Source organism: Neoarius graeffei, chromosome 28 (genome assembly GCF_027579695.1).
Source record: "Neoarius graeffei isolate fNeoGra1 chromosome 28, fNeoGra1.pri, whole genome shotgun sequence".
Classification (NCBI taxonomy): Eukaryota; Metazoa; Chordata; class Actinopteri; order Siluriformes; family Ariidae; genus Neoarius; species Neoarius graeffei.
In genome coordinates, this window is record NC_083596.1 from 19649336 (window position 1) to 19675634 (window position 26299).

At 41.6% G+C, this 26299-nt stretch overlaps 1 protein-coding gene across 4 annotated transcripts in view; it reads right to left on the reverse strand.

Moving 5' to 3' along the window:
* The window catches only part of camkk1a (calcium/calmodulin-dependent protein kinase kinase 1, alpha a), a 314395-nt gene that overhangs the window by 218473 nt on the left and 69623 nt on the right, over positions 1-26299 (reverse strand). For 3 of the 4 annotated variants that reach the window (XM_060912105.1, XM_060912109.1, XM_060912107.1), the window contains one exon: positions 15691-15742. The gene's annotated coding sequence lies outside the window, so the exon portion shown is untranslated. Of the gene's footprint in view, positions 1-15690; positions 15743-26132; positions 26212-26299 lie in introns of all 4 variants that reach the window. The other variant, XM_060912106.1, reaches the window with a different exon arrangement.

Consider the following 26299-nt stretch of genomic DNA (forward strand, 5'->3'; position numbering starts at 1 on the left):
CAATAACAGCACATCTCGGTGTTTTAGTCCTCATATACCAAAGCAATTTTCCAACGCTAAAAACAGCCAGATTTCCATTGCAGTTTTGCGCATGATAAAAGCCATACTTGAACAATTTCGACAAATCAGAATTGTGAATGGTCTTTCTATGAAGTGATGCAATGTGATTAAAGCTGGGTTTTTACCTCTCACGATGGGTCTTACAGTGTGCCCTTTTTTTAAAAAAGGCAGCGGTTTCATTTGTTCATATCATGCATGTGACTTCAGTGCAAAAAGTGTTTCTATTTCAATTTTGCAAAAATATTGCTTTATTCAAATCATTGGAAACCCCCCCCCATACACACACACAATTCACGTTTCTCGTTTTTTGGTTCACCATTTCAAATTGCACATCAAGTAGGTTAAAGGAAACACAGCAAATGTAAACGAGACCGTCAGTGATGGCGTCGCTCACTCCGGCTCTGTCTAGTCCAGAAGAAGAAGAATGATCTAAAGTGGGCCACCATGAGCAATAAATGTGGTAAGCTATATATACGCTCTATAGAAGCTATACTGGGTATTTCCCCAGGAATAAATAATAATAAAATAAATAGAGTGGTGCTACTGATGCAGAGTACGGCCCAGAGGGTGCCGGGGGGGGTGCTCCCCTGAAAATTTCTGAAATTAGACACTTAAAATGGTTGAAAAATCCAGGGCTGATTTAGGCACAATTTGACACTATTAAATTTGCTTTTTTTTAAACTTGTCAAATATGCAAGCGGCAAAATTTAAAAGGGCAAAATTCGATTTAACATTAAAAAACACTGGAAATGGTCAATTCAGAGAAATATTTAATTTTATTGCACAACAAAAGATGCGGGGCGGCACAGTGGTGTAGTGGTTAGCGCTGTCGCCTCACAGCAAGAAGGTCCGGGTTCGAGCCCCGTGGCCGGCGAGGGCCTTTCTGTGCGGAGTTTGCATGTTCTCCCCGTGTCCCCGTGGGTTTCCTCCGGGTGCTCCGGTTTCCCCCACAGTCCAAAGACATGCAGGTTAGGTTAACTGGTGGCTCTAAATTGACCGTAGGTGTGAATGTGAATGGTTGTCTGTGTCTATGTGTCAGCCCTGTGATGACCTGGCGACTTGTCCAGGGTGTACCCCGCCTTCCGCCCGTAGTCAGCTGGGATAGGCTCCAGCTTGCCTGCGACCCTGTAGAACAGGATAAAGCGGCTAGAGATAATGAGATGAGATGAACAAAAGATGCATAATATTGAACAATATAGCAGCCGAAACTCAGATATTAGCAATACGGCTGTCAACTACAGACCCAACAGGCAAAAGCCTGCAGTATCGTGCCAGGAACAGAATCGAGGTCAAATCATGCAATAGCACCATCTAGTGACCAGCGCAGAGAACATGGTTTTAAAATAGTTGCGAATGGCAGTCAGTGCACGCAGCAAAACCCTTTATTTTCACTTCTGGGTAGACCAGGATAGTTTAGACCAATATATTACAATATCTTCCTATTTCTATAGTTATCACATTTTCAGAGGGGAATTTCTGCACCTAAATATCTCCAAGCACTCTGCATTGAACAATTTATGGTATTGATTTTTTTTTTTTTTGGTGTGCAAGTGACCGCGCAGCACTGATGTCACACAGCATGGCGAGCGTCGCGTATCCACGCTTTGGGGAAAGCCCTGTATATATAGAAGCTATATCCACCCTAGGAATACAGACCTACTTGCCAGAAAGAATCCAAAAACGGCAAGGAATGGACTGAGAAGAAGCGATTTTTGTTGAACTGATCATTAAGGCTTAATTGGGCCATAACTTCATTAATAATTGTAATTCAGCAAATCTGGGTGGAAGTTATATGCACCCTAGGGACCCCACCTTCACGCCAGAAAGAATTAAAATCAGTGAAGAGAAGCAGCAATTTGTGTGGAAACTGCTCATTAGGGCTTAATTACTCCATATCTTCATTATTAATTACAATTATGCAAATTTGGAAAGAAGCCATATGCACCCCCAGGGCAGACCTACCTTGCTGCCAAAAAGAATAAAAATCGGCGAAGAATTCAGGGAGAAGAAGCGGTTTTCATGAAATGTTGACGACGCCAGACGACAAGATGGCATAAACTCATCACCTGTCGGCCGGATGAGCTAATCAATGATGACACACTGCGCATTTTATCTGGTTTAATACCCTTTTAATGCGACATCTACAAGACAAGCTGCAAACATCCTCTTTTTTCCTCCTTCTCAAAGTTAATAAGAAAGAAATTCATGTTTTCAAGAAACCACAAAGCCTTCTTCAGTCTCCGTTACTCCTGACTGTTAGAAAGCAGAGAGACTGGAGGCTCCTCTAAATAAATAATTAAAGTGTGAAATGAACATCTGACTGAAAACGTCATTTCACTGTTCTTTAAATTATAAGCTTTGTACATTTACTGTCTATTAACAGATGACAAGAACCTGATCAGAAGGTTAAACTGAATGGAATTCCACTGGCTCCCCAATAATTGCCCATTAATGCTCCTAAATCTATAATAATTGTTCATGAAGTAGACATGAATTAATAATAAAATACGAATGAGAAATGGGAATGGCATTAGTCCAAGAATGATCCATTATCACCAATTAAATTCCCATAACTGGTGTCTAATTAGACATTTAGTAATTCCTAACAGAACTCCGCTTGATTGCATTAATGGACAAGAAAGAGCTCAGACAGAAGCATCAGAACGGAAGGATGATTTCCAGTAAACACTTTCACAGAAACATCACAGAAAGGTGATGCAGCATTCTGTGTACCTTTTTACAGTAAATCTATCTGTAAACAGGGCTTGGTAAAGGTCAGTACAAATCATCAGTGGCACGTAAATTTGTTTATTTTCTACCCATATAAGCTGTGCTACTCATCCAAAACTAAAAAACTAGAAGACACATGGTCACGTGCATACCTCTGCCAAGCCACATATTAATCAACATCAAAATCAAAATTACTTAAAGCTAGACTGCCTTTCAGATTTTTCAAGTGTAGGTCATAAAAACAATTCCCCGACACACAATTATTTTTGTTTAGTGGACTGAAAGCCACTGAATTTGAATCACAAACTTCCAATTTTATTAGTTTTTTTTTTTAAATAGAACAATTAATGAATTTAGGGCCACGTGGCTCTAAATTCTCCACTATTTTTTCCTGCTTCATCGTGACGCAATACATGATACTACAGTGGGGCAAAGAAGTATTTAGTCAGTCACCAATTGTACAAGTTCTCCCACTTAAAAAGATGAGAGAGGCCTGTAATTTTCATCATAGGTATACCTCGACTAAGAGACAAAATGAGAAAAAAAAATCCAGAAAATCACATTGTCTGATTTTTAAAGAATTTATTTGCAAATTATGGTGGAAAATAAGTATTTGGTCAATAACAAAAGTTCATCTCAATACTTTGTTATATACCCTTTGTTGGCAATGACAGAGGTCAAACGTTTTCTGTAAGTCTTCACAAGGTTTTCACACACTTGCTGGTATTTTGGCCCATTCCTCCATGCAGATCTCCTCTAGAGCAGTGATGTTTTGGGGCTGTCGCTGGGCAACATGGACTTTCAACTCCCTCCAAAGAATTTCTATGGGGTTTAGATCTGGAGACTGGCTAGGCCACTCCAGGACCTTGAAATGCTTCTTACCGAGCCACTCCTTCGTTGCCCGGGCGGTGTGTTTGGGATCATTGTCATGCTGAAAGAGCCAGCCACGTTTCATCTTCAATGCCCTTGCTGATGGAAGGAGGTTTTCACTCAAAATCTCACGATACATGGCCCCATTCATTCTTTCCTTTACACGGATCAGTCGTCCTGGTCCCTTTGCAGAAAAACAGCCCCAAAGCATGATGTTTCCACCCCCATGCTTCACAGTAGGTATGATGTTCTTTGGATGCAACTCAGCATTCTTTCTCCTCCAAACACGACAAGTTGAGTTTTTACCAAAAAGTTCTATTTTGGTTTCATCTGACCATATGACATTCTCCCAATCCTCTTCTGGATCATCCAAATGCTCTCTAGCAAACTTCAGACTGGCCTGGACATGTACTGGCTTAAGCAGGGGGACACGTCTGGCACTGCAGGATTTGAGTCCCTGGCGGCGTAGTGTGTTATTGATGGTAGCCTTTGTTACTTTGGTCCCAGCTCTCTGCAGGTCATTCACTAGGTCCCCCCGTGTGGTTCTGGGATTTTTGCTCACCGTACTTGTGATCATTTTGACCCCACGGGGTGAGATCTTGCGTGGAGCCCCAGATCGAGGGAGATTATCAGTGGTCTTGTATGTCTTCCATTTTCTAATAATTGCTCCCACAGTTGATTTCTTCACACCCAGCTGCTTACCTATTGCAGATTCAGTCTTCCCAGCCTGGTGCAGGTTTACAATTTTGTTTCTGGTGTCCTTTGACAGCTCTTTGGTCTTGGCCATAGTGGAGTTTGGAGTGTGACTGTTTGAGGTTGTAGACAGGTGTCTTTTATACTGATAACGAGTTCAAACAGGTGCCATTAATACAGGTAACGAGTGGAGGACAGAGGAGCCTCTTAAAGAAGAAGTTACAGGTCTGTGAGAGCCAGAAATCTTGCTTGTTTGTAGGTGACCAAATACTTATTTTACTGAGGAATTTACTAATTAATTCATTAAAAATCCTACAATGTGATTTCCTGGATTCTCCCCCCCCCCCATTCTGTCTCTCATAGTTGAAGTGTACCTATGATGAAAATTACAGGCCTCTCTCATCTTTTTAAGTGGGAGAACTTGCACAATTGGTGGCTGACTAAATACTTTTTTGCCCCACTGTATATAATGCATCACGTGGTGGGCTTTCCCCATTCACGCAAGGCATTGTGGGATACAAATTTGAAACTGGAGAGAAAAATGGAGGACGTGTGTGAATGAAACGCGAAAGACCGACTACAGTAACGGAAAGAAACCAAGAAGAAAAGGCGTTATGTTATATACGAAGGAAAGGAAACGCAGGACCAAACTAATAAATATCGGCGCTCAGCGAGCACCTCGGTTTGATCAGCTGCTCGTTTAGCGACAAAATGATGGAACACTCAGTGCACGGTCAAAGGTAAACCTGCGCATGCACACACGGACTTCCTCTGTCTGCTTGACTGCACGAAGCGAGCAATTTCATGCACATTATTCGCTAGGGAATCCCCACAAATTAAATAACTTCCCAGTCACAGAATGGCCTTTTTTTCAGATACTACAGAAATAAACATGCATCACAATGACCAAATTTCAAAGGGAACTAAATTTAACTGATTTTATGAAATCGAAAGGCCGTCTACTTTTAAACCTAGGATAATGCTAAAGCTGTACACCAAATTTCAAAATCCATTCACTGTTTTTTGAGTTACTTTGGGAAGAGAAAAAATAAACTAAAATCCTGGATCCACATCCATGTTTGGATTTGCATCAAAATCAATTGATCCTTGGCCCATCTTTCCACAAAATTTCATCAAAATCCATTCACTACTTTTTGAGTTACATTGGGAACAGACAAACAAGCAAAAAAAAAAAACCCTGGTCTACTAAAAATTCTGATAAAATACGTTTCCATTATACAGTACCAGTCAAAAGTTTGGACACACCTTCAAATTCAGTGTTTTTTCCTTATTAATTACAAGTCACGTCATGTCTTAAAGTAATGATGGATGTCGTTTCTCTTTACTTAGTTGAGCGGTTCTTGACAAAATATGGATTACTACAGTTGTGGTGTTGAATAGGGCTATTTATTGTGTTTTCATTATTTACCATTTCCTGTTTGATCGCAAACGCATTCAGAAGGCAAGAAATTGCACTATAACTTTTGACGAGGCACCTTTTAATTGAAAAGCATTCCAGGTGACTACCTCATGAAGCTGGTTAAGATAATGCCGATAGTGTGCAAAGCGTCAAGGTAAACGCTGGCTACTTTGAAGAATCTAAAATATGAAACATATTTTGTTTAACACTTTTCTGGTTAACACACAATTCCATATACACTGATCAGCCATAACATTATTTCCACTGAGAGGTGAAGTGAAGAACATTGATCATGTTGTTACAATGGCAAGAAAGAGAACAGTTAGTTCTTGATGTGTTGGAAACAGGAAAAATGGGCAAGCGAAAAGATCTGAGCGACTTTGACAAGAGCCAAAATTGTAGCACAAACTGTTGGAAAAAGTTAATGCTGGCTAAAACAGAAAGGTGTCAGCGTTAACTTTTTCAGCAGTTTGTGCTACAGGAGCTCTTCTCTGGGATTGAACCATATGTTCTAGCCTTCGTGCCCCATGCGAACCAATGAGCCTTCGACACCCCGACCCTGTCGCCGGTTCACCGGTTGTCCTTCCTTGGACCACTTTTGGTAGGTATTAACCCCTGCATACCGGGAACACCCCATGAGATGTGCCATTTCGTTGATGCTCAGCCCTAGTCATCTCGCCATCACAATTTGGCCCCTGTGAAAGTCACTCAAATCCTTACACTTGCCCATTTTTCCATGCTTCCAACACCTCGACTTCAAGAACTGACCGTTTTTTTGGTGCCTAATATATCCCACCCCTTGACAGGTGCCATTGTAAATCGCGTTCTCTCTCAATGGTGATAAATGTTATGGCTGACTGGTATATGTTCTACAACCCCGATTCCAAAAAAGTTGGGACAAAGTATAAGTTGTAAATAAAAACAGAATGCAATAATTTACAAATCTCAAAAACTGATATTGTATTCACAATAGAACATAGACAACATATCAAATGTCGAAAGTGAGACATTTTGAAATTTCATGCCAAATATTGGCTCATTTGAAATTTCATGACAGCAACACATCTCAAAAAAGTTGGGACAGGGGCAATAAGAGGCTGGAAAAGTTAAAGGTACAAAAAAGGAACAGCTGGAGGACCAAATTGCAACTCATTAGGTCAATTGGCAATAGGTCATTAACATGACTGGGTATAAAAAGAGCATCTTGGAGTGGCAGCGGCTCTCAGAAGTAAAGATGGGAAGAGGATCACCAATCCCCCTAATTCTGCGCCGACAAATAGTGGAGCAATATCAGAAAGGAGTTCGACAGTGTAAAATTGCAAAGAGTTTGAACACATCATCGTCTACAGTGCATAATATCAAAAGATTCAGAGAATCTGGAAGAATCTCTGTGCGTAAGGGTCAAGGCCGGAAAACCATACTGGGTGCCCGTGATCTTCGGGCCCTTAGACGGCACTGCATCACATGCAGGCATGCTTCTGTATTGGAAATCACAAAATGGGCTCAGGAATATTTCCAGAGAACATCATCTGTGAACACAATTCACCGTGCCATCCGCCGTTGCCAGCTAAAACTCTATAGTTCAAAGAAGAAGCCGTATCTAAACACGATCCAGAAGCGCAGACGTCTTCTCTGGGCCAAGGCTCATTTAAAATGGACTGTGGCAAAGTGGAAAACTGTTCTGTGGTCAGAAGAATCTAAATGTGAAGTACTTTATGGAAATCAGGGACGCCGTGTCATTCGGACTAAAGAGGAGAAGGACGACCCGAGTTGTCATCAGCGCTCAGTTCAGAAGCCTGCATCTCTGATGGTATGGGGTTGCATTATGGCCCTTTTCCACTACCCTTTTTCAGCTCACTTCAGCTCACTTCAGCCCGACACGGCTCGCGTTTCGACTATCTCAAAACAGCACGACTTAGCTCGCTTCAGCCCTGCTTAGCACCCAAAACTCGCACGGTTTTGGAGTGGGGCTGAAGCGAGCCAAACCGAGCTGAGTGAGGCTGGGGGCGTGAGCAGACACTCCCCTGTGCACTGATTGGTGAGGAGGAGTGTCCTCACATGCCCACACACACCCCGCGAGCACGCTGGGATCTGTCAACACCGTAAACCCGGAAGAAGAAGAATTACGAATTACGAGAATTTCTGGAGCCTTATGCGCTTCGCCTCATCTATACGCTCTTGCCAGTATCTGTTGGCGTTGTCGGTGACAACAAGCCACAGCACCAAGACCAGCAACACTAACGACTCCATGTCCTCCATGTTTATTGTTTACTATCCGGGTCGTGAGACTACCGTTTAAAAGATCACTGATGTCACTGTTTGCGCCGCTTAACGACATCACGTGACGTCCACCCACTTTCGCTAACTCCACCCAATGTGTCCACCCACTTCCAGCCAGCACGGTTCAGCGCGGTGGTAGTCGAAATGCAACTCCAATAGCCCCGCTCAGCTCGACTCAGCCCAACTCAGCACGGCACGGCTCAGCCCGACTCAGCCGCGTTTGTAGTGGAAAAGCGGCATTAGTGCGTGTGGCATGGGCAGCTTACACATCTGGAAAGACACCAATCAATGCTGAAAGGTATATCCAGGTTCTAGAGCAACATATGCTCCCATCCAGATGACGTCTCTTTCAGGGAAGACCTTGCATTTTCCAACATGACAATGCCAAACCACATACTGCATCAATTACAGCATCATGGCTGCGTAGAAGAAGGGTCCAGGTACTGAACTGACCAGCCTGCAGTCCACATCCTTCACCCATAGAAAACATTTGGCGCATCATAAAACGGAAGATACGACAAAAAAGACCCAAGACAGTTGAGCAACTAGAATCCTACATTAGACAAGAATGGGTTAACATTCCTATCCCTAAACTTGAGCAACTTGTCTCCTCAGTCCCCAGACGTTTACAGACTGTTGTAAAGAGAAAAGGGGATGTCTCACAGTGGTAAACATGGCCTTGTCCCAACTTTTTTGAGATGTGTTGTTTTCATGAAATTTAAAATCACCTAATTTTTCTCTTTAAATGATACATTTTCTCAGTTTCAACATTTGATATGCCATCTATGTTCTATTCTGAATAAAATATGGAATTTTGAAACTTCCACATCATTGCATTCCGTTTTTATTTACAATTTGTACTTTGTCCCAACTTTTTTGGAATCGGGGTTGTATATCTTATTTCATAATTTTGATGTCTTCAGTATTGCTTTATTTAACCTCAACCAAATTTTGCTGCTCCAATAACGGTGCTTTCACACGTTCCTCTCAAAAGGCTCGTTTTTGTATTTAGTGCATGGTGCCACGTTAATTACAAAGCAGTAAGAAAGCCAATGTTTGTTTTCATAGATTTTGTTTCTATGTGCTGCTGTTTTTTTCTGAGCTAGTCGCACCAGCGCTCCTTGTGAAAACCCGGGCAGGACTCATACAGAGGGTTTCAAATCCAATCACATGAGCTTAGTTTCTAATACGAAAGGGATCATGTTCAGGGAACAGCAAGGGATATGCCATCAGTTCCAGAATAATTGGCACATTTAGTAAAGAAAGAAAAAAGGCTACAGAAAAAAAAAGCCTTCTCTTATAACACATGAAATGGTATTGCAGGGGTTTTTTTGAATTCTTTTCAAGAAGATTAATTTTGTACTCCCCTGCTTTTCTTTCTCCTTCGCATTTCCTTTGCTGCACATTTACACACTGACCGGTTTATGTACAGTAGACACATTTTAGTAAAGAAATGCAGGAATTTAAAAATAAAAGGGAAAAATCTCGACGTTTAGCAACACGTGCATGTACGGTAGAGCACCTATTCGGAAGAGCTGGGCAGTGCTCTTGCCCAGACCACGCTGTCTCCCTGTGGACCCCTCACTCCTCCTCGAAGAACCTCTTTAATTGAGGGCAGAGACGGACGGTTCTGAGATTCATCCTGACTGATTTAAAACACGCTGAGCACAACACGATGGAAAGCGCAGTCATGTTGACAGCAGAGACGCAAACATGACTTAAAAAGGGAAGTACAGGACAGAGGCATGATCCTCTGCATGTCTGTATAAACGGTCAACTCCAGAATTATCAGCACCCTTGGTTAAGATAAGGTTTAAAAAATAAAAGTGCCGTGGCAAATGAGCTTAATCTCGCACTGATCACGAGAGTGAAAATGATACTAAAAATATCAGTGAGTGATAGTCATCAGAACAAGGTTGTTGTTTTTTTTTTTTGTCTCATCTGGCCACAGAACCCAGTTCCAGTTGTGTCCAAGGAACATCAGGTTTAGGTTTAGATGAAAAAAAAAAAAAAAAGGCCTCCTTAAGATGAACTTTCCAAACAATATGTTAGCATGGAAGTAGGATTAAAGATTTAGAGACGTGGTGGCCATAAAATGTTACAGTCTTCTGCAAAACCTTAATAATGATCCTTGTTGGGGAGGGAGGAGAAGATAAGAAAAAAAAAAATCTCTCTGACCTCTTTACCGTTTGGGTTAAAATCTACTTGCGTCCTTTTCTAGTCAGGTTCATGACCGCTCAAGTTCTGAACGTAAAAGAAAATAAACAATTTATTTTCAAACACGAGAAGATAAACTTTGTTTCTTCAAACCGTCGTGCAATGTTCTTTATATTATATGGACACACCCACAAAAAAAATGCAAGTTAATCAAAATAATACAAAAAAATTAATGTATAATTTTTTTTTTAATTATATAGACATCCACAAACAAAAAGTACCCAAATTTATAAATTCACCGATTTCCTCATGAGTGACATATAGATTTATTCTACATACAGGACACTTTTTCAACTGAATAAAAACGTGTTCTAGTCCAGGGGTCACCAAACTTTTTTCTCTGGGGGCCACATTGCCGTTCCTGACTGTGGTGGGGGCCGGGTCAGCTATATAACATAGAATTGTATGACCCAGACAAATATGACCACCAGCAGGCCTCATTGTGTAGTAGAGATTACTAGCCTGGCACGGCCATCCCCACCACTCTATCCCCCACCACTCTATCCCCCACCACTCTATCCCACACCACTCTATCCCACACCACTCTATCCCACACCACTCTATCCCACACCACTCTATCCCACACCACTCTATCCACACTTGATTCCTGGCACATATCTGTTTATCTTTACTAGTGGTTTGCAAAAATAGTAATCGAGTCTTCACACTTTGTTTTAATTTGAAATACCACAGATATTCCATTTATTTATTTTCTAATAAAAATAACATCAAAGCCGTCAAGGTAAGAAACATCTGCCTAGTTGAGGTGATTGACACTGGCAAAGGTGAGTGGAAAATTATAAATTGTAGGTAGGCCTGTTGATATTATTAATAATATTCATAATTGTGTGCAGCACTTAATAAAGGTCAAATAAATAGGCCTATAAAATAAATACATTTAAAAAAACAGTGAAATTATAATATGAGCAATAGATCACAGCAGTTGTGCTGTGTCCTGCACGTCATTGCTCTCATCCATGGCCAAAGCAAAAAACTCGAATTCTGACGCTTTCTCATTCAGCTGGTCATACACGTTGTCCCCCAAATCTTCGGTTCGCCTGGTCATAGTAGATGCGGAGAGACTCACCGCGTTGAGCGCATCCTTCTTGTCGGGACACACCTCCTCGGCCACAGCAAGCATGCATACTTTAACAAAGTCCCCATCAGTAAACGGCTTTCCATGGGTAGCTAGTCGGTGAGCTACCTTATAGCTAGCTCAGACAGCAGCCTGGTTGATCTGGGTTTGGTGAAGGAATACATTCTGTTGTGCAGCCAGTCCGCATTTCATCCTCCGAATCCTGTCTTCTCTTGTTTGCCCTCGCAAACTAGCATACTCTTTGTGGCGGGTTTTGTAGTGACGACGCAGATTATATTCTTTGAAAACCAACACACTTTCTTTACATACAAGACAAACTGCACGGTCCTTACACTGAACAAAAAAAATAATCGGTGGTCCACTGCTCTTTAAAAACTCTGCACTCTCTGTCAGCTTTTCGCTGACCGCTAGCCATTTTGCTGTCCTGAACACTGACAGTTCTCTGCGCGTGCGCTGCCCGTCACTGCTTGATCGCGAGCATATGACGAAAATTCAGAAAATATGAATAGTTCATTTTATAACTAAATATCAATTTTAATTGATAAAATCAACAAAATACAAGATGCAGACATATTTGCCAAAAAGCAATTTTAAAAAATAGGCCATGACCACTTTTGGGGATTGCTTCATAGGGCCGGTTCAAGTGGTGGGGGGCAGAGGGGCTACGGGCCGGTCAAAGGGGGGTGGCGGGCCGGAGTCGGCCCGCAGTTTGATGACCCCTGTTCTAGTCCCTTCTAGTGGGTTTCATTCATTTGGTTTGATAGCATGCAATATTGTTCGCATATCGCTTATCCTGCGTGTATTACATCGCTCTACCCAATGGAGAAGGAGTGTCGAATATGGTTTACTATATTGCATGGTTGTCAAGACAACATTACATCACACATTGGCACTGATACGAATATCCAACGAGAAACTTTTCTGCTGCACATGCACACTATAATTTCTTTGGTGGCTGGGAAAGAGAAAGACGAGGCTAATCCAGTGATAGGATTAGCTACGCTATAATTAAGCACTAAATGAATAAACTGAAATTAAAGCCGTGTTGAACACCCGAAAGGCTACCAAACCTTCATGAGATATTCTTCACACATATTTACAAGCAGTGGCGAACCGTTACTATTAGAGCTGGGACTTGAGCTCAGCCAAAACTTAGCCAGAAACCAAAAAAGCAACAGGGTAAAGGCTTTAGTAAGGGATTAGCGGCAGGGTGCCAGGTCACGCCGTTGTGTGTAGCTGTCTGTGTTGATTTTAAAATGTAAATTACACAGGGAAATGAATACTTAAGTATGAGTGAAAAATACTGTGGCGAGCGTGTGTGCGTGGAAGAAGAGTCTGGAGACAGAAATCTTACAACCCCGATTCCAAAGAAGTTGGGACAAAGTACAAATTGTAAATAAAAACGGAATGCAATGATGTGGAAGTTTCAAAATTCCATATTTTATTCAGAATAGAACATAGATGACATATCAAATGTTTAAACTGAGAAAATGTATCATTTAAAGAGAAAAATTAGGTGATTTTAAATTTCATGACAACAACACATCTCAAAAAAGTTGGGACAAGGCCATGTTTACCACTGTGAGACATCCCCTTTTCTCTTTACAACAGTCTGTAAACGTCTGGGGACTGAGGAGACAAGTTGCTCAAGTTTAGGGACAGGAATGTTAACCCATTCTTGTCTAATGTAGGATTCTAGTTGCTCAACTGTCTTAGGTCTTTTTTGTCGTATCTTCCGTTTTATGATGCACCAAATGTTTTCTATGGGTGAAAGATCTGGACTGCAGGCTGGCCAGTTCAGTACCCGGACCCTTCTTCTACGTAGCCATGATGCTGTAATTGATGCAGTTTGTGGTTTGGCATTGTCATGTTGGAAAATGCAAGGTCTTCCCTGAAAGAGATGTCGTCTGGATGGGAGCATATGTTGCTCTAGAACCTGGATATACCTTTCAGCATTGATGGTGTCTTTCCAGTTGTGTAAGCTGCCCATGCCACACGCACTAATGCAACCCCATACCATCAGAGATGCAGGCTTCTGAACTGAGCGCCGATAACAACTTGGGTCGTCCTTCTCCTCTTTAGTCCGAATGACACGGCGTCCCTGATTTCCATAAAGAACTTCAAATTTTGATTCGTCTGACCACAGAACAGTTTTCCACTTTGCCACAGTCCATTTTAAATGAGCCTTGGCCCAGAGAAGACGTCTGCGCTTCTGGATCAAGTTTAGATACGGCTTCTTCTTTGAACTATAGAGTTTTAGCTGGCAACGGCGGATGGCACGGTGAATTGTGTTCACAGATAATGTTCTCTGGAAATATTCCTGAGCCCATTTTGTGATTTCCAATACAGAAGCATGCCTGTATGCGATGCAGTGCCGTCTAATGGCCCGAAGATCACGAGCACCCAGTATGGTTTTCTGGCCTTGACCCTTACGTGCAGAGATTCTTCCAGATTCTCTGAATCTTTTGATGATATTATGCACTGTAGATGATGATATGTTCAAACTCTTTGCAATTTTACACTGTCGAACTCCTTTCTGATATTGCTCCACTATTTGTCGGCGCAGAATTAGGGGGATTGGTGATCCTCTTCCCATCTTTACTTCTGAGAGCCGCTGCCACTCCAAGATGCTCTTTTTATACCCAGTCATGTTAATGACCTATTGCCAATTGACCTAATGAGTTGCAATTTGGTCCTCCAGCTATTCCTTTTTTGTACCTTTAACTTTTCCAGCCTCTTATTGCCCCTGTCCCAACTTTTTTGAGATGTGTTGCTGTCATGAAATTTCAAATGAGCCAATACTTGGCATGAAATTTCAGAATGTCTCACTTTTGACAATTGATATGTTGTCTATGTTCTATTGTGAATACAATATCAGTTTTTGAGATTTGTAAATTATTGCATTCCGTTTTTATTTACAATTTGTACTTTGTCCCAACTTTTTTGGAATCGGGGTTGTAGTTACTCGGTTGTTAGCCTGTGCTACTTGCTCTCGAGAGCACTGGCTTGACCGCTTTATTAGCATTCGCTAACACTACTGATGAACACTACACTAGCTGGAAGGGGACTTCACTGCTGCGCTGATTCGCGGTTAAGCTCACATTGGCCTTCGAGAAGGCGGAGAATGATACATTTTTAGTCCCTCCCACTATAAATCAAGTCACTTCCTACATAAACATACACTGTCATGGCCTTCTGTCCCGGCAATGAAGTCCTAATCAGTAAGTGAGCCAGCTCTAAACTCTTCTCAGCCTAGAGACAACAAACAAATCTCACTGGATAACTCGATTTTTATGTTTTCAAGACAGTAACCGTTTCATTTCTAAAAGACATTTGATAGATGAGGCTGAATTAGAAGGAAAAAAATAATGAAATTATGAAAGAATGAAAGCAATTAAAGAATGGAAGAAATTAAATAAATTGGAAATGCTGATTATGTTTGGGCTTCTTTGAAGGCCTAGAAGGCCCTGACAGTTCCCCTGACAGTTTTCAAGACAAAAAAACATACCAGTGGACATTGAAAAACTGGAAAAGAGCGCGTGTATGTAGTATTATTATTATTATTATAATCATCTAGTTTTTCGTGGTATATCATATTCTGGGGGGCGGCACGGTGGTGTAGTGGTTAGCGCTGTCGTCTCACAGCAAGAAGGTCTGGGTTCGAGTCCCGTGGCTGGCGAGGGCCTTTCTGTGCGGAGTTTGCATGTCCTCCCCGTGTCCGCGTGGGTTTCCTCCGGGTGCTCCGGTTTCCCCCACAGTCCAAAGACATGCAGGTTAGATTAACTGGTGGCTCTAAATTGACCGTAGGTGTGAATGTGAGTGTGAATGGTTGTCTGTGTCTATGTGTCAGCCCTGTGATGACCTGGTGACTTGTCCAGGGTGTACCCTGCCTTTCGCCCGTAGTCAGCTGGGATAGGCTCCAGCTTGCCTGCGACCCTGCAGAACAGGATAAAGCGGCTAGAGATAATGAGATGAGATCATATTCTGGAGCGGACTGTAAACCAATAAGATGAAAGCATATGGATGGGTCTAGTTAATTATTCTCAAAGCACATGGCCCTTGGGCTAAATATGAGTGTGAGGTAGGGTAATTAGTATGTGTGTATCTTAATCAAATGGCATGAAATCGAAACAAGACGTTCCCCGCACCATCCGATATCAGATCATCCACGCTGCCCACACAGGATGTGCTTTCTGTGCACTTTCAGGCCGTTATATAATAATGCCATGTCATTTTATAAAATAGTGGATGCACTTTTAAAATATTGAGCTCACAAAGGAGTGAAACCGTGATCATGTGACTGAATAGATTTTAGTGGGCTTACCTCACACCAAAGGCATCTGGCTCGACCTCGTCACTCTAGAATGGAGGAACACCTGAGAATGAGAACATGCCACACACTGTTAGAGCTACACAGTATTTGTTATGGTCTACACTGAAGCAAGGAAGTACAGCAGAGTCTTGTGCAAAAAAAAAAAAAAAATCCACATCCTGATTCCTGGTTGTTACTTCCTACTGTGAAGTTATCATATGACTGACTGTCCCACAAAAATCTCCAGTCAAAGCAAGGCATGTTACGAGTCACCTGATTCATGAGTCAATTCTTCGATTCTCCCCACAATATTTGGGAAGGGCGGACCCCTGAAAATTACACCAACCAAAAAAAAAAAAAAAGCCAAATTTATTTTCCTATTCTTTATCAGTATAAATATTCATTTTTTTAAATAAAAGTTTTTACCTACATTTGTAAAGGTTGGAGTAAAATATAACAGCCTATTAACTAGGGTGCATCAGTTGCCCCCTAAAAATGAAAAGTTCCTCCGATCATGATGCATTTTTATTTTTATGTTCCTTTTGGTAAGAAAACACACTGGGTGAAATATTTTGACAAAATTCAAAAGTTTAATGGTGGCACCAGGAGCTCAAAGTTATGGAAAAAGCTGCTATTTTATGACAAAATTTCGATCACTTTTCATGAAACATTATGGCACCTTATAGAGTATACCAAATATCTTAGATACACATTTTTAGTACATATTCTAAATATATTATCAAGCACAGTTTGAGTTTTAGCTGTTCATTGAATCATTGTTCAACCACTTTTAAACAATACAAATGTATTATGAATCACATTAATGCTTCTCAATCCCTTGCAAAGGTTCTTAACATGATCTCTGGGTCACAAGACATCAATAAACGGAGTCCAACATTGTGATTCAAACCTTACGCGAAAACATAAAATAAGCTTTTTTTTTTTTTGGGCAAAAAAATGAACCTCATGGTGCCACCATTAGACTTTTGAATATGGTCAAAAAATTTTACAGGATGCCTTTATTGGTGAAAAGGAACACCCAAACAAAAACGCATCAGATTTTATGAAAGTGAGGGCAACTGATGCACCCTAATATATCAGTGGCGGCTGGCTTTTGTAAAAGTGAGGGAGGAAGGAATGCTTGGTTGAAGGTCACGGGCCCCAATGCGACCGCACCTGCTGGACCGGCTACAGTTACACGCACGGGTTGAGTTGATAATAGTTTTTCCTGAATAATTCATTAACATCCTTTCCACGGTGTCAAACAACTGGCAACAGTCAACAAGTAAAAGAACAACAATAACATTATTTCACAACTATTTACATGGGATATAGCTGTGTTTAAGACAAACATTGATGTTAAGGAATGATTCAGGCCAACTGATTGAGGCTCCCTATTTATATATCAAGTCAATTCTCCGTGCTGTCTGATTTGCAAATCTATCTGTGACCTGATCGTACCACGCTGGAACTTTTTGGAGTGTCTTGAGAATCTTTTTTTCAATTGAAATAATGGCCAGATGTTTTAATCTCTCCTGCCCCATTGCGTTGCGTATGTACGTTTTAATTCTCTTGAGGCACGAAAAACTCCTTTCAACCCCTGCAGAGGTTGCGCCAATTGTTCCAATCAGGGACATGAGCCTGTACACCTGTGGCATCGCCCCATCAAGACCGCTGGACTTCATGAAGCCAAGGGCATCGCAAAGTTTTCTTGATGAATTTATTTCTGCATTGTGATAAAAATGCTGCAGTTCGATTCTCAGCTTTTCTTGATCAAAAAGGTGGCCATATGTCTCCATCAAATTTGACAGTAGCTGCGTAGGAAATGATATTTTAAACGAGTCGAATTTCGCCGCATCCAAAAGCTCCATGAAGCGCAAGCGGTCGAGGTGTTGAAAGCGCTGAGTTATTTGAGTGCGCAAGTTGTCGTGGATGGAATCATAAAGTGCTCTGTAGGACTGACGGGGATTAAGCAGCCTTCTTTTGACCCTGTGAGACAAGTCAGGGTCTTCTGTTAGAGAGGCAGCCCTGGCGTAGATTTTGTCAAAGGCGCTCTGTACTTTTAGCTCATCCAATATTTGCAGGAGATTCTCTATTCGCCGTTTGCAAAAGGCGACATCCATGGATTTGTGCTGCAAGATGTCAAACACCACGTCAGTGTGCGAAAACAACTGCTCAAAAGTGAAGAGTAAAAACGCAAATTCAAACTCTTGCATTTTCGACCTCAAACCATCAGCTAAACGTATTGTCTCATCATCCATCATTGGGCGCTCAGTAATGTTCTCGAAAATCTGAAGTAGCTCGTCATAATTTGAAGCAACCGTGTTCACGACCCTAGAGGAAAAGTTCCAGCGAGTGGGAGCGCTCCGGGGAATGCGGGCGCAACTGAACTCCTCGAGTAAAGAAACCCTCTTGCTGGACTTGGAGAAAAAAGACGTGAAGCCACCCAAGTGAGCAAAGAAGTATTTTGCTTGGGGAATGGTCTTAACACCCTGACTTAAAACTAGGTTTAAGCGATGTGCATAGCAGTGGACAAATGTTGCACAGGGAGCCAATTCTCTCACTTTAGCCTGAAGGCCATTCAAGTCCGAGGCCATGACCGCGGCACCATCGTAAGTCTGAGCGACAAGTTTATCCTTGAAATTGAAACCTGACAACTCAGTCTGCACGAAATCGAACAAGGATTGTGCACTGCGACCACTGGACACATCAAAAAATCCTATTAAAGCGTTCCTGAATTGTACCTTGATTATCGACATCGCGCAAGATGACAGACAGCTGTGAATGACAGCTTATGTCTGTGGTCTCGTCGATTTGCCACGAGAAGAAGGGTGCCGTGTTAAGTTGCTTTTGGATTTCTGAATTAATTGAACCAGCTATAGCGGATATTAGATCATTCTGGATTGTTTTTGACATGCCTGTGAAGACAGTCGAACTTTCCAGATGCTCTGCCAGAACACGATCATAGCGAGCAATAACCTCCGCTAGCTCCCTGTAATTGCCCTTATTGTCCGAATCCCCCCCTTCTTCATGTCCCCTCAGTGACAACTCTTGCATGCCTAGGTAGGCTGTTGCATCTATCAGACGTTTTAATACCTCTCTATTGCGACTCACTTTAGCATTGTGCTGCTGGATTTGCAGCCGCACACCCTCGTCTACCACCCTATCTATTGGCATGGTGTCTAGTAAGGACAGTCGGATAGCAGCACCAACGTGGTCTTGACACTTCTCATGGCGTTTGGTTGCCCTATCTAGATTTTTTAAATCATTGAAACCATGAACACTCCAAGCTTGTGATTTGGCATTGTTCATTAGCAAACAGGGCCAGCAATATAATCGATGGGTGGTAACGCTACCAGTGAGCCATGTGTACCTAGCAAACCATGTAGCATTCACTGTACTGCCTTTGCCATTGGGTTTTGTGATTTCGATTTTAGGGGTTGGTCTACCTGCTGCTTTGATGGCTAATTTTTCACTGTAGCTCAGCCCATGGAAGGGTTTTGCAAGCAAAACATTCACCACGTCCTCTGTTTCCATTACTTTATTCGTAGAATATCTATAACAGTCAATCCACTTCCACCTCGCCGTTCTCACTCTGACTGCCGAAGTGCCCGAGTCACCGGATCTAGAAGTTAAGTTTGATAAGATAACCCCTCCCCCCAGGCAGCTAAGGCCTCTACTTATTGGTTCATTGCGCAACTAGGGCTGCAGCCTATTGGTTGATATTTTGTAGCACTTGTCAGATCTCTTAGCTAGTCCCACCCTCTTAGAGGAGGATTTTCCTCCTCTCTCTCATTGAAGTCTATGTTAACCACGAGCAGCCAGTGCCGGAGACTGTTTGAATCGGAGTGAACGGGAGCCGAAGGGAGGAAGATCCTCCGTGTAGTAATTTCTAATAGCGAGCGATAGGGGGTGCTAATGTAATTTCACCCAGAGAAACGAATATAATGTACATGTCGTATTTGGCAGTAAAATAGTAATATTCAAGGACAGCAACTCATTAAATTGGTCAAGACAATTTCAACTTTTTATTCTTAGAATTTTTAAGGAGGATCTTCCTCCCTCTCCTCACTGGAGAAGCCACCTGTGAGATATATATATATGAGTGATTCCACGCTTATGGGTACTGAAATGGGGACATGAACTTATTCACCTAAAACCATTTCTTTTTTTACCATCAGGTAACAAAACATGTAATCTTTAATGAATGATATGTTAAAAGATAACTTTAATTTTCTGAGATGTAATAAAAACATATTTATATGCCAAAGTCAAGCCGATGAGTTCCAAAATGATGTCTGTTACATTACTTCTGTTACGATTGTCCATCTCGCGTCCGTTACAAATTAATTACAATCTAGCTCTATACCATGTTAATCTTATTGAAAGAATGTGTATGTTTATTCTACTACACATGTTTATTAATTATATTTGCTAAAACATCACCTTCCTATGTTTCAAAAAGTAATTCTACATTGTTAAAATTGAGAATATATATACAGGGAGTGCAGAATTATTAGGCAAATGAGTATGTTGACCACATTACCCTGTCTATGCATGTTGGCCTACTCCAAGCTGCATAGGCTTGAAAGCCTCCTACCAATTAAGCATACCAGGTGATGTGCATCTCTGTAATGAAAAGGGGTGTGGTCTAATGACATCAACACCCTATATCAGGTGTGCAAAATTATTAGGCAACTTCCTTTCCTTTGGCAAAATGGGTCAGAAGAGGGATTTGACGGACTCAGAAAAGTCAAAAATAGTGACATATATTGCAAAGGGATGGAGCACTCTTAAAATTGCCCAGCCTTTGAAGCGTGACCATCGAACAATCAAGCGCTTCATTCAAAATAGTCAACAGGGTCGCAAGAAGCGCGTTGAAAAAAAAAGGCGCAAACTAACTGCCCGTGAACTGAGGAAAGTCAAGCGTGAAGCTGCCAAGATGCCACTCGCCACCAGTTTTGCCATATTTCAGAGCTGCAACATCACTGGAGTGTCAAAAAGCACAAGGTGTGCAATACTCAGGGACACGGCCAAGGTAACAAAGGCTGAAAAACGACCACCACTGAACAAGACACACAAGATGAAACGTCAAGACTGGGCCAAGAAGTATCACAAGACTGATTTTTCTAAGGTCTTATGGACAGATGAAATGAGAGTGAGTCTTGATGGGCCAGATGGATGGGCTCGTGGCTGGATCAGCAAAGGGCAGAGAGCTCCAGTCCGACTCAGACGCCAGCAAGGTGGAGGTGGGGTACTGGTATGGGCTGGTATCATCAAAGATGAGCTTGTGGGACCTTTTCGGGTTGAGGATGGCGTCAAGCTCAACTCCCAGTCCTATTGTCAGTTTTTGGAAGACACCTTCTTCAAGCAGTGGTACAGGAAGAAGTCAGCATCCTTCAAGAAAAACATGATTTTCATGCAGGACAATGCTCCATCACACGCATCCAAGTACTCCACAGCATGGCTGGCCAGAAAGGGTCAAAAGGAAGAAAGATTAATGACGTGGCCTCCTTGTTCACCTGATCTGAACCCCATAGAAAACCTGTGGTCCCTCATCAAATGTGAGATCTACAAGGAGGGGAAACAGTACACATCTCTGAACAGTGTCTGGGAGGCTGTGGTTGCTGCTGCACGCAATGTTGATCGCAAACAGATCAAAACACTGACCGAATCCATGGATGGCAGGCTTTTGAGTGTCCTTGTAAAGAAAGGCGGCTATATTAGTCACTGATTTGTTTTTTTTTTTGTTTTTGAATGCCAGCAATGTATATTAGTGAATGTTGAGTTGTTATATTGGTTTCCCTGGTGAAAATAAATGAGTGAAATGGGTATATGTTTGTTTTTTGTTAAGTTGCCTAATAATTATGCACAGTTATAGTCACCTGCACATACAGATATCCTCCTAAGATAGCTAAAACTAAGAAAGCCCTACTCCAACTTCCAAAAATACTCAGCTTTGATATTTATGAGTCTTTTGGGTTCATCAAGAACATAGTTGTTTTTCAATAATAAAACTAATCCTCAAAAATACAACTTGCCTAATAATTCTGCACTCCCTGTATGTCCACAACACTTCTGTTACGTTCTGACTTTGGCATATAAATGTTTTTATTACATCTCAGAAAATTAAAGTTATCTTTTAACATATCATTCATTAAAGATTACATGTTTTGTGACCTGATGGTAAAAAAAAAGAAATGGTTTTAGGTGAATTTTTAAAAACAAGTTCATGTCCCCATTTCAGTACCCATAAGCGTGGAATCACTCATATATATATAAAATTTTTATTTATTTATTTATTCATTCATTCATTCATTCATTCATTCCTTTTATTTTTAAAAAATGAAAAAGTTAATAAACTTTCTTAATAAACTTCTACGAACATTTCTACTACCTCAAATTGCTTCTTTTTTCTTTCACTTTCAGCAGTCTGTAAAAAGAGAGCTCAGATTTCTTCTCTCATCTGTTGGTACAATCAATTGCACCTCAATTCTGTCCCATTTTAGATCTGTTTTTTGTGTTTTTGCAGCATTAGAGCTCTGTTATTTCCGCCTAGGCTGAAGTCACGTACATTCTCGCCATTTTACACTATTACCTTCTGGTGTCTAAACTACGCAATAACAGCTAAGAAAAACTAAACAGATTAGGTTTATAAATAATGTGCATGAAAATCGCTCGCTTCGCGCAGTCAAGCAAACAGAAGCAGTCCGTGTGCGCATGCGCAGGTTTACCTGCTTCTTCTTTTGGGTTTTATGGCAGCTGGCAATCCAGTGTTGCATTACCGCCATCTACAGGTTTACCTTTGAGCGTGCACTGACAGTTCCATCATTCTGTCGCTAAACGAACAGCTGATCACACCGAGGTGCTCGCTGAGCGCCGATATTTATTAGTTTGGTCCTGCGTTTCCTTTCCTTCGTATATCACATAACGTCTTTTCTTCTCACTTTCCGTTACTGTAGTCGGTCTTTCACGCTTCATTCGCACACTCCCGTCCTCCGTTTTTCTCTGCGGTTTCAAATTTGTATCCCACAATGCCTTGTGTGAACTGGGAAAGCTCACCAAGTCATGCATGATGTAGTATCTTGAATGGTGAAGCAGGAAAAAACAGCAGAGAATTTAGGGCCATGTGGCCCTAAATTCATTAACTGTTCTATTTTAAAAAATTAAAATTAAAAAATAATAAAATTGGAAGCCTGTGATTCAAATTCAGTAGCTTTCGGTCCACTAAACAAAAATAATTGGGTGTCGGGAAAATTCTTTTTATGACCTACACTTGAAAAATCTGAAAGGCAGTCTAGCTTTAAGTAATTTTGGAGAGAATAATGGAGAGAAACTGAGGTACTATCCACTGCGACACATAAGATTCATCAAGCTCTTGATAATACCACTTAAATATTTCCATTACAGTGTCACACATACTCAAATGCACAAGTCTGAGGTGACAAATGTCCATGCAACATTGGATGAATGAACATCAATAACAGGAGCTTCTATTGGCTTGTTTTTGTCAAGTGGAGATTAATGTGTTCTCTTAAACCCCAATCCCAGAACAAGGTCTGTTACTCAGCACACTTGCTCCTAAGACAAAGGAACCACTTAGCAAAATGTCAAGTAGTCTACACAAGAGCAAGTCTTGGCAGAAGATACTGTATGCAGACTCCATTTCCAAGCAGTGCATCAAGACAACTTTCAAAAAAAAAAAAAAGCATTTTACAAATACAACGAGACAACCACACACACGGCACATTTTATACACGACTCGAGCAGATCCATCAAAATACTCCTCAAAAAAAAGGGACCCTGACTAGCTATGTCTTAAGCCCTATTCGCACGGGATTAGTATTACCTGTGAACCTCTGGCGATTTGTAATAATTGCAGAGAATGTCTGAGATGTTAGTCCCGTGCGAATGCGCCATGTCTGTAATTTGTAAAGTAATAATTCCACCGCAAATTACCTACTATATTTTGTCAAACACAGACGTCCAGTGACAATACCAGTCCCGTGCGAATACGCATGTCCGTGTTTGTTATTGTAATTGCGCGCATTTTATATCTTTTCCGGTTACTGTGAGTAGGCTAATGGAGGCTACGGTTGAAATTTTCATGAGTACTGTTTTAGGGGCAAGTGGTAGTCGTGCCCCATACCACACTACATGGAATCCGCTTCCCAAAAACAGCAAGAAATCCAAGAGGAGAGCTCGGAGATTTTTGACCTGGATGACTTGTGTGGCTGCTTTCGGTAAGGAACATTTTTAATATTTCATAGCTATAGCCAGGCCATATCCTCCATGGACATAGCAATATTGACGGCTATCTGAAGTTGTGGCCTATGACTTTTTGCCTATCAATGACGGGCATTTCTTATTAATTCCTAATAGGTTGGATACTTGGTGCTATTTTTATGCCAACTGTTTTTAATCCTTATTTGTTAATTTATCCATATACTTACTACAGTAATATGTCAACACTGACAACATGCGAATTACGTCCCGAGGCGCGGGGCTGGCACGCCCTGCCCGCGCTGGTTCTTTGTGGGGAGGGCAGAGGACTCTGCCTGTCAAGTTTGGGGATGCTGGGACCCCCCCTGCCCGAGCTACGAGCATGCAAAGTCGGGCTGGAGCCGCCGATGGGAAAACGAAACTGAAGCAGAGCACCGTGGCTCTTCGTCCCGAGGCGCGGGGCGAGCGTGCCCTGCCCGCGCTGGTTCTTTGGGGGGAGGGCAGAGGTCTCTGGCTGTCAAGTGCAGCGGAAGTACAGGATGTTACGACATATCCGGTCGTGATGTCTGTAAATTGAGTAAATTACGGACTTTGCTTATCCCGTGCGAATGCAAGTGATTTAACATAGAGGTTGGGTGGGAATTTACAAATTACTATAGGTTCACAGGTAATACTAATCCCGTGCGAATAGGGCTTTAGTCATTTTAGGCAGTGTTTAACTTTGGATAATAGGAGCTGTTTTTGAGGAAAACAGCGGAGAAACTAATCTCAAATCCAGAATCGTACAACCCAGTGATAAAAATCTATAAGGGACGCTCATGGCAAGACTTCGCTTGGCACACCATCAGGTCTACAGGATTAACAAATACAATTATTTTCCCCTTTTTACCAAAAATAAATCGTTGCCTACAAACAAAAATGTTCTGGTGTTTTACGGAGCGTCTCACTGTTCCTCCGAGCCGTTACTTGCTGCTTTATGGGCTCCGTTTTTAGCTTAACAGCACTGCAATTTGGGGTCGTACAGTATTGGAATACAAATATAACTGCTATAATTAACAACCATGACAAACCAACAATCCATATTACTATTATGGATTACATCTGATCCCACTGTTTGCCAAGGTTAGCTAAAATGTAAAAGGTAAGGCAATTATAGTAATATTATATAAACACATGCTTAATCCTCTTATACCAGAGGAGTCAATTTGAGGGTTTCATGCCATACAGGTTTATAACATAAGTAAAGTTTAGGAGAAAAACCTATACCTAGAACTAACTGCATACTCCTCATCATCCTTCGGCCTTGGCCGAGATAAATGGCCCAACGCTCTTCCACACATTCCTGTCAGCCATTGCAAGTTTCAGGTCCTGTACCCCAATTCCAGTTTCCCTTGATATCAGGTAAGGGTAGGTTAACTTTCTTGACCTCACCAGGTAGTGCTCCGGGCTCCAGAGGCGAAGACGGGATATCACTTCCCCCTCAGCTCTAAAACAGTGCCCTGTCAAGAAGACTCCTCTCAATTTGAGTCTCATTGTGATTGGTGGCAAGTTCTCATACATCTCCTCCAAGGTGGCATGGGGCGACCACTGAATATTTTGAACCCGACGTAGGAGGCTGGTATAAGTTCCATCTAGTCTCTGCTGTTGTTTGAGCGTCATGGTTCATGTCTCGGCACCATATAGGAGGATGGGTTCCACTACTGATCCATATTTTGTCAAGGTCATTACAGGCTTTCCAGCAGGCCTCAATGTTAACTTTTGACACCTTTTAATGGCCTCAAAAAAATGTTTGCCCCCCCCCCCTTGAATTTCCTTTTGCCCTAAAAGTTTGCGGTATTTCAGCAAGTTTTCAAGTACACGGTTCAAGGCAATACTGATATGTTTTCTAGGGGTATAACGGAGTTATTTAGACAAAAGTACATTTTAAAAAAAAACATTTATTTCTGCAACAGAACAACAAGATAAGCTCTGAAAACATGAAACATAAATCAAGATCATATATGTAAGACTTACGTATGGTACTAGTACACAATACGTCTTTTAATATAGAGTTTAGGACACAAAACACTTCATTTTGCTTATAACAATGACTAGCAATATTGCAAAGATAAATGGGGTAAGATATTTATCTTTGGGATAATTCACTATGTAAATGATATACATTTACTGTAGAGGGTGTGGTTTACTATTTGAGACAAAAGCACGTCTTTCCATTCATTGAATATACTTACCACTAGCTTTCATACATACGTACGTACGTACGTACGTCCTGAAGTCAACCCGGGAAAACGTAGAGGGCACCAGCAACCACTTGTAGTGATGAAAAGCACAAACGCGCACACGCCCCGAAGCAAGCCAATCAGAATCGCCATTGCAAATCAGGAAGAAAAAAACAAAA